The 18,347-nt window shown below is 42.4% G+C and overlaps 1 pseudogene; it reads right to left on the bottom strand.

The window, feature by feature from the left end:
* Positions 1-17,129: 17,129 nt before the first annotated feature.
* LOC105522376 lies at positions 17,130-18,038 on the bottom strand (annotated as a pseudogene).
* Between the last annotated feature and the right edge of the window lie 309 nt (positions 18,039-18,347).

Consider the following 18,347-nt stretch of genomic DNA (forward strand, 5'->3'; position numbering starts at 1 on the left):
CCGGGCGCGGTGACTCACGCCTGAAATCCCAGCACTTTGGGAGGCCGAGGTGGGCGGATCACGAGGTCAGGAGATCGAGACCACTCTGGCTAACACGGTGAAACCCCGTCTCTACTAAAAATGCAAAAAATTAGCCAGGAGTGGCGGCGGGCGCCTATAGTCCCAGCTGCTTGGGAGGCTGAGGCAGGAGAATGGTGTGAACCCAGGAGGAAGAGCTTGCAGTGAGCCAAGATTGCACCACTGCACTCCAGCCTGGGCAACTGAGCGAGACTCCATCTCAAAAAAAAAAAAAAAAGGTAGCGGCTGAAGGTGCCTTCATGTCCATCATTTCCATCAATACCTTCTCATTTCTCAGTCTTCTCTGCCTGACATTAACCACAGCTCTTTGCTTCACAGCTTCCCAGTTCAGGCTGTTCTTGCTCTTTCCCCTACCCTAACCTGTCCTCCCTCCCATAGTCCCAGAGTATGTGAGGTCCTCGCTACCAGCCCCCGACTCAAAGCCAAGATCCTCCTCTCTGGTTTTGAATCCATCTCATATCATTTTATCTCCCCAAGGTCCCTGATGCATTAGTCACCTCTCTTGGACACCACATCTTTAATTCTCTATTTTTTTCCCCAGCTTTTCCTGTCAGTCTATAAGCTTGTTCAGTTCTCACTCATCTTAAATTACTGCCCCTTAACTTTACATGGTCATGTGGTTATTGCTTTATCTCTCTTGTTCCCTCTTCCTCAGGCTTCTCAGATGATTAGGCTGAACTCACTGTCTCCATTTTCTCAAGTCACATTCCGTTCTCCCTGGAAGCAACCTGGCTCCCACAGTCAAACCACTGAGAGGGCTTCTGCAAAGATTACCAATGATGAGACATCGTCTTCACTTCTCAAAGTACTGGATATCTTCCTTGCCATTGACCCTAATGACCGCTCATGCTTTGAGACACTCTACTTATATGCCTTCTAAGACCCTGTTTTCAGCCTTTCCTTCTTGCACTCTGACTGCTCCATCTCAGCCTGTTCCATTGGCCCTTCTTTCTAGATATGCTCCTTAAACATGGAAGTTTCCAATGTTTCATTCTCCACCGTTTTATTCTTGATTCACTTCCCTTTTTATGCTACTCCTTGGGTGCTTTAATCCACTTCTGTTTATGCTGATGGCTCCCAAATATACTCTATACAAGTCGAAGTCCTCCTGTTCTTGAGCTGTAGACTCATTCCAAGTGACTTCTTGATATCCTAACTTAGATGCCCACTGGCACCTCAGTCAATATGCTCCAAATCAAACTTATTATCTCCTCAACATTCCAAACTTATAGCTTCTTCTGCTATTCCTCATGTTAGTTGGAAAACCATCACTAGAGTGACCAACCATCCCTATTTTCCCAGGACTGAAGGGCTTCTGAGGATGTGGAACTCTCAGTCTTAAAACTGTCACAATCCAGGCAAATGGAGATGGTCTCCCTAACCACCAACCACCCATCATTGGGCCTAGAACCTTAGAGCCACCTTTGACTGGGCCCCCTTCATCCTCTTCTTCTATCTGCCTGTCCTGCTAATTTAATTTCCTAGGTATTAAATTCCCATTTTTCTTTCCAACCCTCACTCATGCCCTGACCATCTCTTGCCAGTTTCGTTACCCTAGCTTGCTGAGTATTCTCTCCACTGTCAGTTTTCTTCCCTTTTTGATGTATGCTGTATTCAACTGCTGAAAGAATAATTTTAAAACACCAATGTCACCCCATCTCTGCCCTGCTTAAAGCATTCCATGAGCGTCCCATTGCTTGGGCCACACAAGTTGATATGTCAAAGTCCTCCATGGGTGTCTTCATCTGTTTTGCATTGCTATAAAGAAATACCCGAGGCTGGGTAGTTTATAAAGAAAAGAGATTTATTTAACTCACCATTCTGCAGGTTGTACAGGAAGAATGGCACAAGCATCTGCTTCTGGTTAAGACCTCAGGAAGATTCCAGTCACGGTAAAAGGAAAAGTGGAGCTGGCATCACATGGTGAGAGAGGAAGTGGGGGAGGTGCCAACTAAATAGAGTGAGAGGCCAGGTGTGATGACTTACGCCTGTAACTCCAGTACTTTGGGAGGCTGAGGCAGGCAGATCACTTGGGGTCAGGAGTTCAAGACCAGCCTGGCCAACATGGTGAAACCCCATCTCTACTAAAAAATATACAAAAAAATTAGCCAGGCATGGTGGCACATGTCTGAAGTCTCAGCTACTCGGGAGGTTGAGGCAGGAGAATCAGTTGAACCCAAGAGGTGTAGGTTGCAGTGAGCTGAGTTCACACCACTGCACTCCAGCCTGGGTAACAGACCAAGACTCTATCATACATATATACATATATGCATAGAGTGAGAATTCAGTCATTGCTGCTGGGATGACACAAAGCCCTTCATGAGATATCTGTCCCCATGACCCATATACCTCCCGCTAGGCCTCACCTCCAACACTGGGGATCAAATTTCAACATGAGATTTGGAGGAACAAATATCAAACTATATCAATGGTCCACCTATCCCTGGCCTCACCTGTGTCATGCATTGAGCTTTATGTAGGTATCTATACTGCTTATCCTCAGCTCTTGCTGTGGCCTTTTCCTGGCATGTCCTATCTCTACCTCATCTCCCTTTGTCACCTGGTGAACTCCTCAAGATTCCACTGAGGTTCAAGACTCAACTTCTCCAGTGCCATTACCTGCAAGAGGTCTTCCATGACATGCCCACTCTGCAGGTGGGTTAGCTGTTACCCAGATCACCCTCCACAGTGCACGCAAATGATCTCCTTACAGGTCAGTCTTTTCCTCTGGGCTGCCAAGTTCATAGGGGTACACACAGCATTCTCCTTGCCTCTGTGTCCATAGCATCTAGGACAATGCCTGGCATAAGATAGACCTCAACAAACGTTTGTGGGATTTATCTATGTATTTGAGGTGCAAGCTGGTGGCCAGCAAGTCAAATCCAGCTCCTAGTCATGGTTTGTTTGGCCTACATGATGGCTTTTTATATTTTATATATCAATGTTTAAAAATCATGAGATCTCATACAAAAATCCCAAATTCTGGAATCTCTTGACAGATCTAAATATCTGGAAACGTTAGGTTCCTATTTTGTGTGGTAGCTGACTTCATGAGAGAGCACCTGTTACCATCTCAGCCCACATCTCACTCAGAGCCTACATCCCTCCTGGACCCTGGCAGGGAGCTTCTGGCAGAATCTTTTGATTGAGCTTCATTTGGAGGAGCTTCTAGGCATTTGCTCTTCCTTAAATAGTAAACTGATGGTTTAGAGACCAACTTCGTTGTCCCAGAATGTTTAGGGTGAACAAGAAACCCACACTGACCAAAAAATTCTGGTCTGGTTTTCTGTCTAGGTTTCTATCTAATATGTAAATTTTTATGCTGTAATTCCTATCCTCAATTTTTGAAACTCAGAGAATTTTATCTGAAATTTTCTTTCATACATTTTCCCTGAAGAGCTCTAAGAGAAGATGGTAGTGATATTATCATCTTCAAACTAGCACTTTCCTCACTGCTATCTCATTTTATTCTTACCTCTGTGGCAGTAAGTCACAGGGTCTTGACATGAGAGATTCAATTTTATAAGTATATTGAATTTTCGCCACAGGTATGATTGTTTTCACAGAAAATGGACAACAACCACATGCACAAAGACATCTCAAGAGCTTTTTACGTCTTAACTGTTAACAGCTTTATGAATTTTAATGGTTCAGGAAAAGTTTATTTTTCACCACAGGCCCAGATGGAAATCGCTGCCATCAGGAATAGCTGAAATCCCCAGCTGTGATAAAGGAGCAGATTTCTAGGCAGAGGAAATCAGAGTATGACCTACTGGTGCTGCCATCTGTTCCCCTACGTGGACTCGAGAGCTGGGGGGTTCCTGTGGGACCCAGGAACCATCAGCTGTGGGTTTGTATTTTATTGGATTTAATTCAGCCAAGGTTCCTGACTTCCAGGCTTCCACAGTCACTCTTGAATGTCTGGCTCTATCAGATACTGCTACGATATGCTTTCTGATAATTTTTTAATTAATAATAGAGTTAATTAAAATTAATTTAATTGAGAGAATTTGGTGACACTCTTTGGGATCACTACAGATACCACCGAATATACTCAATTCAGGATTTCCGAACAGGGACGTCAGGGCCTCCTCCTATTTCAGATGGCCTTCTCTAGAACAGTGGGCTTTGGAACTATTCTGCAGCAGCACTGACAGACAAGAGAAGGTGCAGATTAGCCTGATAATCCCATAAGCTGTGATGGGAAAATCCACTGTGCACTGAGATTCCTTTCTCATGGGGTGGAATCTCAAAATCACCACATGCTCACATGCTCTTTTGTTGAACTACCCTGAAGACTGATTTTCATGTTTCTCCCCAAGAACCTCCCACTGAAGAATGGCTAAATGCCAGACACTGACTGCCACAGGGAGAGCTTGCCCTTCCCACTATCCCTTTCCCTCTTGCCAAAAACACTGCGGGAAACTCCCTCTGAAGTCATGCATATCTTTTCTGGACTGTGACCCTGCCTGTGCATGACTGTGACCGCCAGCAGCTGGGTACAGCCACTGAGGAGCAGACATCTGCTCTGTGACAACAGCAGAGATGAATCTTTATTTTAATGAAACATGATGGGCTGCGTGATTAAGAGCAGCATCAGGTTTTTCTAAAGGCAGACTACAGGCACTGTTTGCCTACCCTTGTCCCATTTACCTGGTGCCTGAGATGAGGTGCCACGACTAGTCTGAACAAGCTTTTTGAGGCTTACCGAACTCCTTTTCCTTGGTGGTAACCTTTCTTCATGCATTTTTCAGTGAGAGAGAATGTCAAGATTATACCCACATCAAGCTGGGGGAGGTAACCAGTTCAAAAGTTTCATTTACTGCCCCAAGTTTTATTGCATAAGTGGGATGGTATTTAGGAGTTTTATTTGAAGAAGAGAGACCCTGGCTTGGCCATGGTTTTTGAACACACCTGTCACATGATTCTGCCTGACCTAACCTGCCCTTGAACTATAGACAGAGCAGTACAAGCCAGCCAGTTCCATATGCCATTACTGTAAGCGCTAAATGAGTCTTTTCCTCTTTCCTTGCCAATGGTTCCCTCTTTCCTTGCCAATGGGTAACTAACTTATATTTCAGCATGTATTTCTACCTTGGATTACACAGGAAGATCAGCTTAACAATTGCTTCTCAAACATGCCAACAAATTCATTTCAGCGAACACTTCTTTATCACTGGCTGTGTACTAGACATGAAACCAAGATGAAATAGATGCAGTCCCTCACTGTAAGGAGCTTACAACTTTAATGTATGGAATTAGACACAGGCACACCTAAATATAGATTAGTGGACTGGAACATGAATGCAAATACATTATCCACAATGCAATCAGACATATAAAGCAATGGAAATTTTGCTATAATGGTTCAAGACACATGGAGAATACAGTAAGAATGTCTGCTATCTATGTAATTGGAAATCTAGAAGGAGGTGATAGAGAGAATGATCAAGAAATAATATTCAAAGAGATAATAACTGAGGATTTCTCAAACATTAGGAATTCCAAAAAAATCCCAAATAGATTAAGTACAAGGAAATTTGCAAACAATTCATCATGGTGAAACTGTGAACACCAAAGACAAAGAGATTAACTTAAAGGTATCCAAAGAGAAAAGACACATTTTCTACAAAAGAATAGCAATTAGAACAATACTAGCTTCTCCATGATAGCATTAAGCCAGAAAAGACAGAGGAGTAGTATCTTCAAGACAGTACATAACTGCCAAGCTAGAATCGTATGACCTCAAAGCAATAATAAAATAATTTTGGCCATGATAGGGATTTAAAGTTATAAGTAAGGTGCTCTGAGAAAGTTAAGGGAGGAGCATTAATTGTGCATGGATGGTGGTGTTGAGGGGTGGGGAATGGAACAGGTGTGAGTAGGATTGAGACAGCTGGGGAGTGAGGAGACAGGACTGCAGCCAGTGATAGGATCCCTTTGTTTAAATGAGGAAAAGGCCCTACCTCAAATCCAATGCAGTTATGCTCAACGTGCCCAGAGTGTAGGCTGTAGGCAAGACGCCAATTCCTCCGGACTCTTCAGCTTGGTGGCCTTACATAAGGCAGAGTCTGCACATTTGTATCTGCTGCCCTGAGGCAGTGCTGCTGCTGCCCAGGAGTATATGAAGGAGCAAAGAAGGAACATACTATGGCCTCAGAGGAGGGTAGTCCTTCTCTCTCATGTACACACACACACATGCACACACACACACACACGCATGGAAGTTGACCTCACCTGCCATCACCATTCAAGGCAGACAGAGCCTTCAAATTGCTTAACAGAGATGAGTCAGGAGTCCAAATTCCCTTGCTCTCTCTCAGTTTTCATCAGCACCACAAGAATGGGCTGGAATTTTACTGAATACCTGACCATGCATATTGCTAACAATGGATTCGTTACAGACTGTCCAGGGAAAACAGGATAGAGAAAAGGTGCTCCGGATGGTGCAGTCTGAGCAAAAGCATAGCCTAGAGGTCCACATGGACATCCTATGGTATGTTCAGGCAATAGAATGCCTCTAATAGCTGCATCCCATAAGTACGATGTCTTCCTGGTGTTCAGGCTTGTGCACTGGACTGTATAGAAGAACACTGATTCCTGTGAGTGGAACACGCAGCACACAGGTAAGCTACATGGGAGCTTCAAGGTTGATAAAGCTCTTCCAGAATACAATCAATGTGGTTTCCAAGGGCATCAGGGACCTATTACATTCCTAAGCCTGAGAAGGTCAAACGCCATTTTACAAGTCCCTCCACATCTCCCCGCACCCCAGAGTGGCCTTGCTGTTGCTCCCCACACCCCTGCAGGCCCGCTGCTCGTTTATACTTCTCTACTCCATGCCATGGAAATGCAAGGAGTTAGGAGCTGTAAAGGATTCCTTGTGAGTCCTACACCTCTGCCTGCATTTGCCCACTCATGTGGGAACAGACTATTATAAAGTATTGGAGTCTCCAAGAGCCTTTGAGGTCATTCAGTACTTCCTCACAGTCAGTGTGGAATTTCCTGTACAACATCTGTGGCCAAAGCTCATCCCCCTCCTGCCCAAACTCTTCCAGGACCCAGAGGTTTACAGCCTATGTCATCACAATGGATCTTCTCTCCAAGAGGTCAACTCTTATTTCTTCCTATGTCTGTCTTCTCCAAGGAAAAGAGCTTCAGTCTTTCCCTTAAAGGACTGCATCCTGATCATTTTAATATTGTTAGGATTTGGCAAAGTACCTGCACTCACCCCAATCACAGGTTTTATTTCACTGCACTGTAAACCACTTCACTAGTGCCTCACAAGAGTACCTTGAGGGCAAAGACCATTTCTTGTTGACCATTGCCAGTATTCACAAGGTCTGGAGTACTATGGCTACATAATAGACATTCACTAAATTACTTCTGAAAGAACAAGTAAAACGACAACCATATTGTCTGGTTTTCAGATCATCCAACTCATCTTTCTTTGGACGTGTGACTGGCTTAGAAAAATATGAAAGCAAGAACCCAATACAGGCAACCTCAACTTCCGTGCGTATGTGCGTGTGTGTGTGTGTGTGTGTGTGTGTGTGTGTACACGAGAGAGAAGGACTACCCTCCTCTAGGGCCATAGTATTTTCCTTCTTTGCTCCCTCATATACTCCTGGGCAGCAGCAGTCTCTTATGAATCTTCAAGCTTATCCCTACTTTCTCAGCATTCACAGGGCACATTTTCCCAAAGATGAAAAGGAGAAGCCAGAGCACAGGGAAAACCATCACAGTCACTCCTCTGGTTTATTCTACCACTGCCCCAGCTCAAAGCTCTGCTGCAATGTAGATCATGTTTTTTCCAGAAAATGCAAACTTCTTAAGAAAACTGACTATCTTCTACAACTCCTTGCACAGTGCTAGGCGTATAACTAATTTCTGCAAGATAGTGTAGAAGCTAACAATGTGCTCTGCAGCCAGTCATCCTGAGCTTGAATCTTGACTCCATCACTCTCAGCTCTGTGACAGTGCTAAGTACCAAACCTCTAGATGCTTCTGCCTCCTTATTTGTGAAATGGAGATAGTGATGTTACCTACCACGTAGGGCTTCTGAGAGGGTTGAGAAAATACGTGCAAAATACCTGGTATGTAACATGCTATGTAGTACATGCAAGAAGTATTAGCTGTCATAATAATTTAATAAATATTTATTGAGCTAATTATAGGTAAACGCAAAATTACAACATACGACAATTGTGTGCTAGGTACTCACTTTTTCTTACTCATTGAAAGCATTTACAGAGCCTTCTCTGTGCAAACTGCTGAGGGCACAAAGTTGAGTAGCACTTGGGGAGACGATGTCACTTGGAAAGGTATTCTTTTCTCACTTTTTCACTATTACATTTGATACTGCAAGGTGTCTCTGATGAGGTGTTAGCAGGTATCAAATCTTTAAGCATCTCCCCTAATCCTTTTGGACCTCAGTTTCCTCAACTGCAAAGCCAGATGGTTTGGCTACTTGATCATCTAGCTTTAACACTATGTAACTTTATGAGCATGGAGATTTGATTGTTTGTAAAAAAATTGCCTTTCTGTTTCAGGGGTTTTTCTTCCACCCTTCTTCTCATGGACTAGGAAACATGGGGACTTACGTTTGAGGTCACAAAAGAGGAAAAACCGAGACTCCTCAACCCAGACCCAACCACTGGCTTTGATGACATCAGGAAAGAGGGAGGAATGTTCTCTTCAGACTTGGGAAGCTGGCAGGAGACTCTCCTGGAGGCTGGTGTGCTTGAGGTCTCTGAGGGGGGCCCAGTCGCAGCCCCCACAGACCAGGATAGAACAATGAGATGTTTTCATGCCAGGACCTACAGAAGGAACCATTCATCTCTTGCTGCTTCAGGCAATAGTCCAGCTTCTCTTGGCAGGGAGCAAATCTGTGCCAAGATTCACTGAGCTTTTGATGGTCAACTGGACGGCAGCAGACCCTCTCTTTCTTCCTGGGTCCGTTGAACAAATAAAAAAAAAATAATAGTTGATCAAAGTTGAGCCATTTCCAGGCTCCTGAGGCATTTCAATGATCATTATATTATTATTATATTGTCGACTAAGTTTTCAAGTAAAGTGCATTAGGTAGGAGGTGGGGGAAGAACTTAAAACGAACAGCTTTGAGGAGCTGCTTCATCTTGGGCCAGATGGGAATGGACCGGGATATGGGTCTATTCTCTAGACACCAACATCGACAACCAGGAGCTCTCAAGCACACAGATACCTCCACCCCCTATCAGTTGCACAGGGTTTCTTGCTAAAGCAATTTAGAAAAACAACTTAGACATCTGAAGAATAAAACTCTAAGGGTATAGGACTCCATGACTTCTTGCCAGAGCCAAGAAGGAGCTGACTCTCAACCCCACCTGCCATCACCATTCAAGGCAGACAGAGCCTTCAAAGTGCTAAGCAGAGATGAGTCAGGAGTCCAAATTCCCTTGCTCTCTCTCAGTTTTCATCAGCACCACAAGAATGGGCTGGAATTTTACTAAATGCCTGACCATACATATTGCTAACAATGGATTCATTACAGACTGTCCAGGGAAAACAGGATAGAAAAAACTTAATTGCAGTGTAACCCCAGTTTCATATCATGGCAACCCTGTACAAACAACTCTCAGTACAACCACATGCCAGTTCCCATCTTCACCTCCCAGCCCCAGGGAGTCCTCAAGAGACAAAGCTCAGGAACTAATCTCAGCTTCTGATGGCAACAAAATTACCATGAAGCCTCTTGTCAGTGGGACCAGCACTCACCAGGAAAAACTTAATCTGTTAGATAACCCACTGCCAGGTGTGGTGGCTCATGCCTGTAATCCCAGCACTTTGGGAGGCTGAGGCGGGTGGATCACCTGAGGTCAGGAGTTAGAGACCAGTCTGGCCAATGTGGCAAAACCCTGTCTCAACTCAAAATACAAAAATTAGCTGGCTGTGGTGGCAGGTGCCTGTAATCCCAGCTACTTGGGAGGCTGAGGCAGGAGAATCGCTTGAACCCGGGAGGCGGAGGTTGCAGTAAGCCGAGATCATGCCATTGCACTCCAGCCTGGGCAACGAGGGAAGAAAAACAAAACAAAACTCACAACTTGCTTGAAAGGGATAATTCATTCTCCCTACCTTCACCCCAAATATACATGCATACATGCAACGTTTTCTGAAAAGGAATCATCTTTGTTCTTTCTCTATGGGCAGAGCTAAGCCTTCTTCTGGCATTCCTGGCAAATGCTCAGGAAACAATGTCCTGGTTGTTTTTTAAAGGAGAGACTACTTCAGAAGGACTTAGGGAGAGAGATCTTTTGTACAGTTTCTCTTGGAAGATGGGGATGGAGGCTGCAGTGAGGCAGGCTGTCAGAGAGAAGATTACGGCACAAAGCCCACATGGGAAAGACCAGCTCCTCATCCTATGCATCGTTTGCACCTTCAGCCTGGTCGGGCCCAGAAAGACTGCATATCCAGTGCAAGCTGCTGGAGATGTGGCCTTTGGTTTCATAAAGCACAGGGTTTTTTGTTTATTCGTATTTGGAGGCAAGAGCCTGAGCATTTTTTGGCAGCCATAAACCTTGCCATATGCTGAGAGAGTGAGCGAGGGTTGAATTACATGCTACCTCATCTTTTGGTGTATCACAGCTGAGTCATCCATTTTGACACTCAGAGAATATAAATAGAAAGATTTGGGAGACAGAAATAAGAAATCTATACATCTTGGACTTTTTCAAGTTCTTCTTCTGGCCAGTATGTGCTGTTTTCCTTAGCAGACTTGCCTGTGATGAAACAAAGTCAGAGAAAGAACAGCCTTTGCTCAAACTTTTGAATGTCTTTGATACATTAGATTGGGAAAGACTGTTTGAAAGATAGGGAACAAATATGTTTTATTTCATAGGATTATGTGTGTGTCCTGAGTCAGTAGAGGCAAGAAGGGGGAGAAGCCTATGGATGACGCACGTAAGATTAAAATCCTACGGGGTTTTTCCTCATCCTGGTGCCTTCACAACCTCAAGTATGGGGAAGCCAGAGTCATGCAGTGATTTCTGCACCAGGAATCTAAGCTCAGAAAGCATCTAGGCATAAGGCCAGGCACTGGTGATTTCTACTATTTTTGCACTCCATGGTTTCTTGAGAAATGATGCATCACTCTGTTGGTTTTCTTGCTATTCTTCTGAGGTGGAACATAAAGCTTCAACATGTTTTATACCAAAATGAATATACTAAAGAGGTCTGGCATATAGTTACCCTAAAGGGGGCTGCCCAAGAGGAGGAAGAAGTGACCAGCAATGTCTTGTTAGCAGCCATAGACCTGGGAGAGTCAACATGTCAAATATGTCAACAAACATTTCCTGAGTAGTCACTAGAATAGCATCCATTTAAAAGGCATAGTTTCTGCCCTGAGGAGCTTACAATATTTGGAGAGGAGGGTAAGAGATAAATACTTAAGCAGAAGATAGTAAAACTAAAGGCAAGTAAGGCAGAGGCTTTCTAGAAGTTTGATAGAGTAAAATTAGAGATAGGAAAACTCACAGGGCCATTTAGACTCAAGAGTAGCCTTCCCTCTGGAGGTCTAATTTAATTAGCACTATCACTGGGCAGTTACTAAAATTATTCATCAAGGGATGGAGTTAAAAACCTTTGAAAAAAGAGGGGTAGGAGTACATGTGTATATATGAGAGAAAGAGAGAGAAACAGAATGAGAGAAGAGAAAGGAAATGAGAGAAGAGAAAGAGAAAGAGAGGAGGAGGGAAGATTAGGGAGGAAAAGAAAGGACAAGAGATAGTGGAGGAGAGAAGAGATCCCTAACCTACATCGAATCCCCCAATGCTCAAAACTACTGAGCACGTTCTACTCTCAGAATTGTTAAAGTCACTGTCATCCATAAATGCTTTTACGATTTCTAAGTATATGAGAAACATTTAATGTGCTTCACAGAACAAGCTAAATAAAAACAATCCTTACACTATGACCGCTGGCACTCGCCTGGGCTGTCTGATGGTATGAAGTTTTGAGCATACACACAGATGAAACAAGCCTGCAAGGCTTGTCAAGAACCTTGACTTTTCAGGTCTTTGAATAAAGAAGAGAGCATATTTTTGTATTCATCTCAGTAAACAGATATAAAAGATTAATTATGTCATTAAGTAGTATATAATTTTCAGGCATATTTAATGTCACTGCATATTTACAGTAATTTTCAAAGCAATTTTGCATCATTATATTATTCCCACAACAAGATTTTTTAATGTTTTTCTGAAATTGTACAGTTCTAAGAAGAGTTCTATGTACCTTCTTGGAGCTTCATCCCAACATCAATTTAGGAAGAAGGGTAGCTAATGTTAAAACTCTACGTGCATGAGTTTACATTTAGACACCTGTATTCTCTCTGTCCATCTGTCTCTCCCTGTCTCTCACAGATTTGAGACACAGGAACTAAAACTGGACCAAGGCTTCTAGTAAGGATCACAGAATAGAGGAATTTTGGTTCAATTCCCTTCCCAAAAGGCACATAAAAGTTTGAAAGAATGGAACATTTAAAAATTGACAATCCACCTTCTTTAGTGAAAGTAGGATACGGCCCAAAACCTCAGTTTCTGAGGATTGGATGCTAAGCAGAGTGCAAGTGGGACCTAAATGAGGGAAGGCATAAGAATAGCCACAAGCCTCTATAGATTTCTGGTAGGATATAGAGTTCTCCAAAAGGGGTGGCCCAGCAATTGCTTGATGGAAGTGTCAGGGTCTGGAAATGTGGGCAGGGCCGGAAAGCCTCCCTGTGTCCTGTTCCAGGTTGTGAAGCATTTGGCCAGGCTGCCTGTTACTTAGTATACAATGTGTCCACACAAGGCATAGCAGAGAGGAGGTCCCGCTCCAGCCACAGAAGGAGCACCAGTGGAGGCTGGGTTTGTAGCAGCGACTCCACGTCTGTTGGTAAACATAGTTCTCAACCAAAGATGATTCCACATCCCAAGGAGGCATTTGGCAATATCTGAAGATATTTTTATTTGCCACGACAGGTATCAAGTGGGTAGAGGCGTAGAGGCCAAAGATGTTCTAAATATCTAAAAGTTGCAGAACTTTCCCTTGGATTATATAGCCCCAAATCTTAATAGTGCCAGGGTTAGGAAGCTCTCTGATCTTGGACAAATTTCTTAACTTTTCCTAGCCTTAATGTCCTCATCTGAAGAATGGGACTAATAAATAGCTTCTTGATTGAGTTGTTAGGCTGATTAATTCAGACACATGATTTATATGAAGCAATACTTTGCACAGTGCTTGACGCATTGTAAGTATTCAATAAATGTTGGCAACTATTGCTTCTCTCTCTCTCTCTGTCTCCCTCTCTCTCTCTCTCTCTCTTTAAGCAAGTATAAGTACATTTGCTTGGCTCTATGGCCTATAGCCCATACTTGACACTATTCTGCCTTCACAAAGCACCTTTAGCAAAATTCTCAGTTCTCCAGCACTTTCTAAGAGAGGCCTACCTCACTGGTGACGATTCTTTGAGAAATGTGCTAAACATGTGTGCAGTTATGGACAAGGGAAGTTTAATTCAACTAATTGGTCCAGCACACACTACTCTGATTTTTGGAATAAAGATCATAACCCACCATTCCAGCTTTATGTAACCAAACCAGAATAAAACCCAGGCCAGCTAAACCCTTGGATAATTCATTGTTCTTGGGTGTGTTTCCGGATCATTGAAAATCTGAATGTGTAAGCACCACCATTTCTATTTCAAACATTTGTAGAAAATATTTCCAAGGTGAATTATACATTTCTCTGTATTTTTAATGAGTATATTCAGCAGTTTAAGTTTTCCTTCATGACTCAAGATCATCACTACTAACATCAGTTATCACACATGCTTTACCACAGTGATGGCCTCAGGATCTGCTGAAGTTTGTTAGCTCCTTATCCACATGCTAAATAGATCAAGGGCACTGTGCTTTCTTATCTTTTGTTTACACTAATTAACAAGGGGTTATTTGCCTGCTTAAATCCTTGTTTTAACATTTCTAACTGGCTGTTCCTTCAAACATTAGCATAATGCCAAGGGTGGATCCGAAATTTTAGGGAACCGAAGCTCATACAATTGTTGGTTGTTGGGGGGAGGGACTCTTTAAAGAAAAAAAGATACAAAATTACAAATACAAAATTAGATACCAAATTGGACAGTGGGCATATTCCTGGAAGACATTCCTACTCTGGTTAAGCTAGCAATAATTCAATAATACACAGAAGTAACTATAAAATATACATATATATTCCAACAAACCCTAATTGACTTCTACTTAGCTATAGCTCAAAAAATGCCTGCAGCCTCTTCATTGCCATCTGACATGAGGTGATATGTGCTGGAGGGCAAGTCAGAGTGGCCGCAGGCAGTCTGAACCAATTGTGATTAAGATATCTTTCCTTTGGAAATTTTACAAAACCATGTGACCTGGTGAACACATTAGTGGGTCACTTACTGTGGACCTGCCTTCATAGTAGTCTGATGCAGTATTACTCTCTTCTGAACTAAAAACCTAAAGCCAACCTTGACAGAGCTTTATATGAATTAAGAAAGAAAAGGCTTACCTCCTTGGAATAAAGCAAAGAGCCTTGTGTGCACAGAATTTGAGACATATGCATAAAATGTCTCTTTGGCTTATCTCTTATTTCTAGCTGTGCTTCACCAGGTGAGGAAAAATGAGCCAATCTCTTAGAGTCATTTTTCCCCAAAAAACACTTTATGTTCCTTTATTAGAGCCAGATTCCTGATCCCTGTACAGTGATGTATTTACTAAACAGAGACCTGTACAGAAATTACATACTATCCATCTAGATAGGTTGTTACACTTTTGCTTATTGGTGGGATAGTTCCATTTATCAAGTTTTATACATCAAAAAGCTTTGAATTTCACCAGATTGTCCATTAATTCTCCTCTGAAAAAGTGGCATTTAATTTCAGCTATTATATTTTAACATTAAAAAGCTTACGCATTACACTTCTTCTCTGCACAATGGCATTGAGCAGACAGAGCTGAGTCCATTACCCCACCCAGATTTATACAGTCATATTTGAGAACTTTATACCAGAGAGCTGGGACAGTCACTCCTAATTAACACAGACTTCTTACTCTGAGAGCCTATCTTCTTGGCCACATTTTACATAGCCAATGAAGACATGCCAGCAACTGTCCCATATATAACTTGGCATTAAAGCACCAGGTCTATCTGATGGTGGTGGCAAGCACTATTACTTTATATCCTGGTGAAAGGTTAATTTTAAAAACTGCCACCTGGAGATTAAAAGTCAAGGGCACAACGTACTCAGAACTGAGTATTGAGCATTCTGGTATCCCAAATGATGTGAATACTATCAGAAACCAATGGCGAATTGTACCCATGTTTCCCAGGCAGGGAGATATTAATAGATTGATTCAACTCCCATTACTAAATCCACATAGCCCTGAGGTTTTCCTGCAAAGTGTGTATCAAAAAATATGAAGTTAGGGTGACAAAGTTTGACAGTGATGTTATACAAGTCAAACTTGGAAGGTCATAGTAAGCATATCTATGCTGAGAGAAAAGCATCAAATCCTTTGTGTACACATTTAGTTTTATCGTAACAAAGCAACTTGTACACTTTTAACCTTTAAAACTGAGCATCATCTTTCCTTTCTAGTGAAACAAAAAGAAAATTTAAAAATAAACAGGAACAAAATTACAATAGAGAATGTCAATTCCAAATAAGATCCTACAGGTTCTGTTGATTCTCCCCTTGAGTGGCAGGGCTCAAGCTATCATTAGGAGAGAATTTATTTTAAAAGTGCCATCTTAAACTGTAAGGATGTCTGTCAAATATCACAATTGAACATGCCAGAGGAGAAGCCATGCTGTCAAAATGCCCACTTAACCCGCCCAAACATCTCACCCTTTGCTGACCTTCTATAACTCCATTTTTTAAAGCTTTTTTGTCTTTTTTTAAACAAAAGAAAGTAGACAGATGCATGTTGGGAAATGCTAACTGTGCATATTCACATAGAGACACAGTGTACTCTCTGAGCCCAATGTACAGAGAAAGGAGAAAAGAAGCTAGAATTCTGTGCACTGCTACACAGCGACCTCGCACCTTCCAGCTTCCAGCAGAGCAAAGGGAACAGGTTTTTCTTTTTTCCCTCAGAGCTCGATGGTGTTGATTCTGTACAGTTTCTGTTCAGACAGGAAGGGATGAAAATGAATTTCCAACAGAAAGGGGTAGAGACACTTTTTCCATTGTATTCTGCTCAAGGTATTTCTCCCAAAATAGGTTGAGAACCATGGTGTAGAGAAAAGAGTCCACAAGAACCGGGCGATTGAGCACAAGAGGGGAAAAAAAGGGTAAACGGAAAACTGCAACTTGCTCCCAGGGATTGGAGAAAATTTTTTAAAAAAGAAGGTTGGGGCCAGGTGCAGTGGCTCACGCCTGTAATTCCAGCACTTTGAGAGGCTGAGGTGAGCAGATCACAAGGTCAGGAGATCGAGATCATCCTGGCCAACATGGTGAAACCCTGTCTCTACTAAAAACACAAAAAATTAGCTGGGTGTGGTGGCACTCACCTGTAGTCCCAGCTACTTGGGAGGCTGAGGCAGGAGAATTGCTTGAACCTGGGAGGCGGAGGTTGCAGTGAGCCAAGATCACACTACTGCACTCCAGCCAGGGTGACAGAGTGAGACTTCATCTCAAAAGGAGATAGAATCTTTGCAGGGACATGGATGAAGCTGGAAACTGTCATTCTCAGCAAACTATCACAAGGACAGATAACCAAACACTGCATGTTCTCACTCATAGGTAGGAGTTGAACAATGAGAACACATGGAAACAGAGCAGGGAACATCACACACCGGGGCCTGTCGAGGGGTGGGGGGCTGGGGGAGGGATAGCATTAGGAAAAATATCTAATGTAAATGACAAGTTGATGGGTGCAGCAAACCAGCATGGCACATGTATACCTATGTAACAAACCTGCATATTGTGCACATGTACCCTACAACTTAAAGTATAATAATTAAAAAAAAGAAGGTTGGAATCTATCAGTATTCTGTTAGTCATCTTCTCCTTCATCCTCCTCTCCCTCCCCTTCATCATCTTCATCTTCTTCACCTTCATCCTCATCCCCTTCTTCATCAATACCTTCTAATCCTTCCTCCTCTTCTTCATCATCATCATCTTCTCCTTCTCCTTCTTCATCTTCATCATCATCTTCTCCTTCTCCTTCTTCATCATCCATATTGGGAACTAAGTTGTACTGTAAAAGGTTTGGCTAAATATCATCTTTGATGACCTCTCCTAACTCTTTAGGCCCTGCATCAGAATGGTCAGTAAACCAGGTAAAGAAGCTCTCTAATTCCACATGCTGCTGCTTCCTGCTGGCTTTATTCTGCATTTAACTTGAATGTTTTGTCAAATGCTTTCCAGATTTCCATTTGATTTCAGTGGACTTTGAAGATGGATCACCCCTCTCACTCAGAGGAAATTCTTTGGAGAGAATTTTATTTCCAAAGTAAGAATTTTCATCAAAATAAAAATCTATTTGGCAATTTGATTTAATGTCATCAAATTCCATCACTTCAACTATGGTCAAATAATGCAGTGGCTCTTCATCCTCCTCCCCAAGGAGTGCAGACACTTTGGGATGGTTGACAAATGTTGTTACCCAAAAATCTGGGATTTTGGCAATCAATTCCGACCTCTTCTGAGAAAATTATTTACAGAGTTTGTTATATTTCTGTTCTACTTTCAAAATTTCCTCACTCATTAAGTCTATTTCATTTTGTACTTTATCAATGTGTTCAACTGCTTCTTGCTCTTCTTTTTCTCCTTTCTTTGGCAAGCCTGCAGAGGTCGATGTCTTCTCTGGCCTCAGGGCAAGAGGTGGTCTTGGTTTCTTCATTTGAGGCAGGAGTGGAAACAGGTGCTTGGGGGCCATGTGGCTAAGGTAGTCCAAGAATCAGATCACCGGTCTCCTCGCTCATCAGGAAGCAGGCAAAATACTCAGAGTCATTTTTTAAGAGCATTTTCTTAGTATGAATAGTCTTCTTTAGTTGACACTTAATAATTGTAAATATTTATGGAGTACAGTGTGATATTTCAACATCTGTGTACAATGCATAATGATCAAATCAAGGTAATTAGTGTCACCTCAAACATTTATTGTGTTGAGAACATTCAAAGTTCTCTCTTGTAGCCATCAAAAATATCAAATAAATAATAACTATAGTTACCCTACAGTGCTATAGAACACTAGAACTTACTCCTCTTA

This window comes from Colobus angolensis, unplaced genomic scaffold (assembly GCF_000951035.1).
Source record: "Colobus angolensis palliatus isolate OR3802 unplaced genomic scaffold, Cang.pa_1.0 Scaffold428, whole genome shotgun sequence".
NCBI lineage: Eukaryota > Metazoa > Chordata > Mammalia > Primates > Cercopithecidae > Colobus > Colobus angolensis.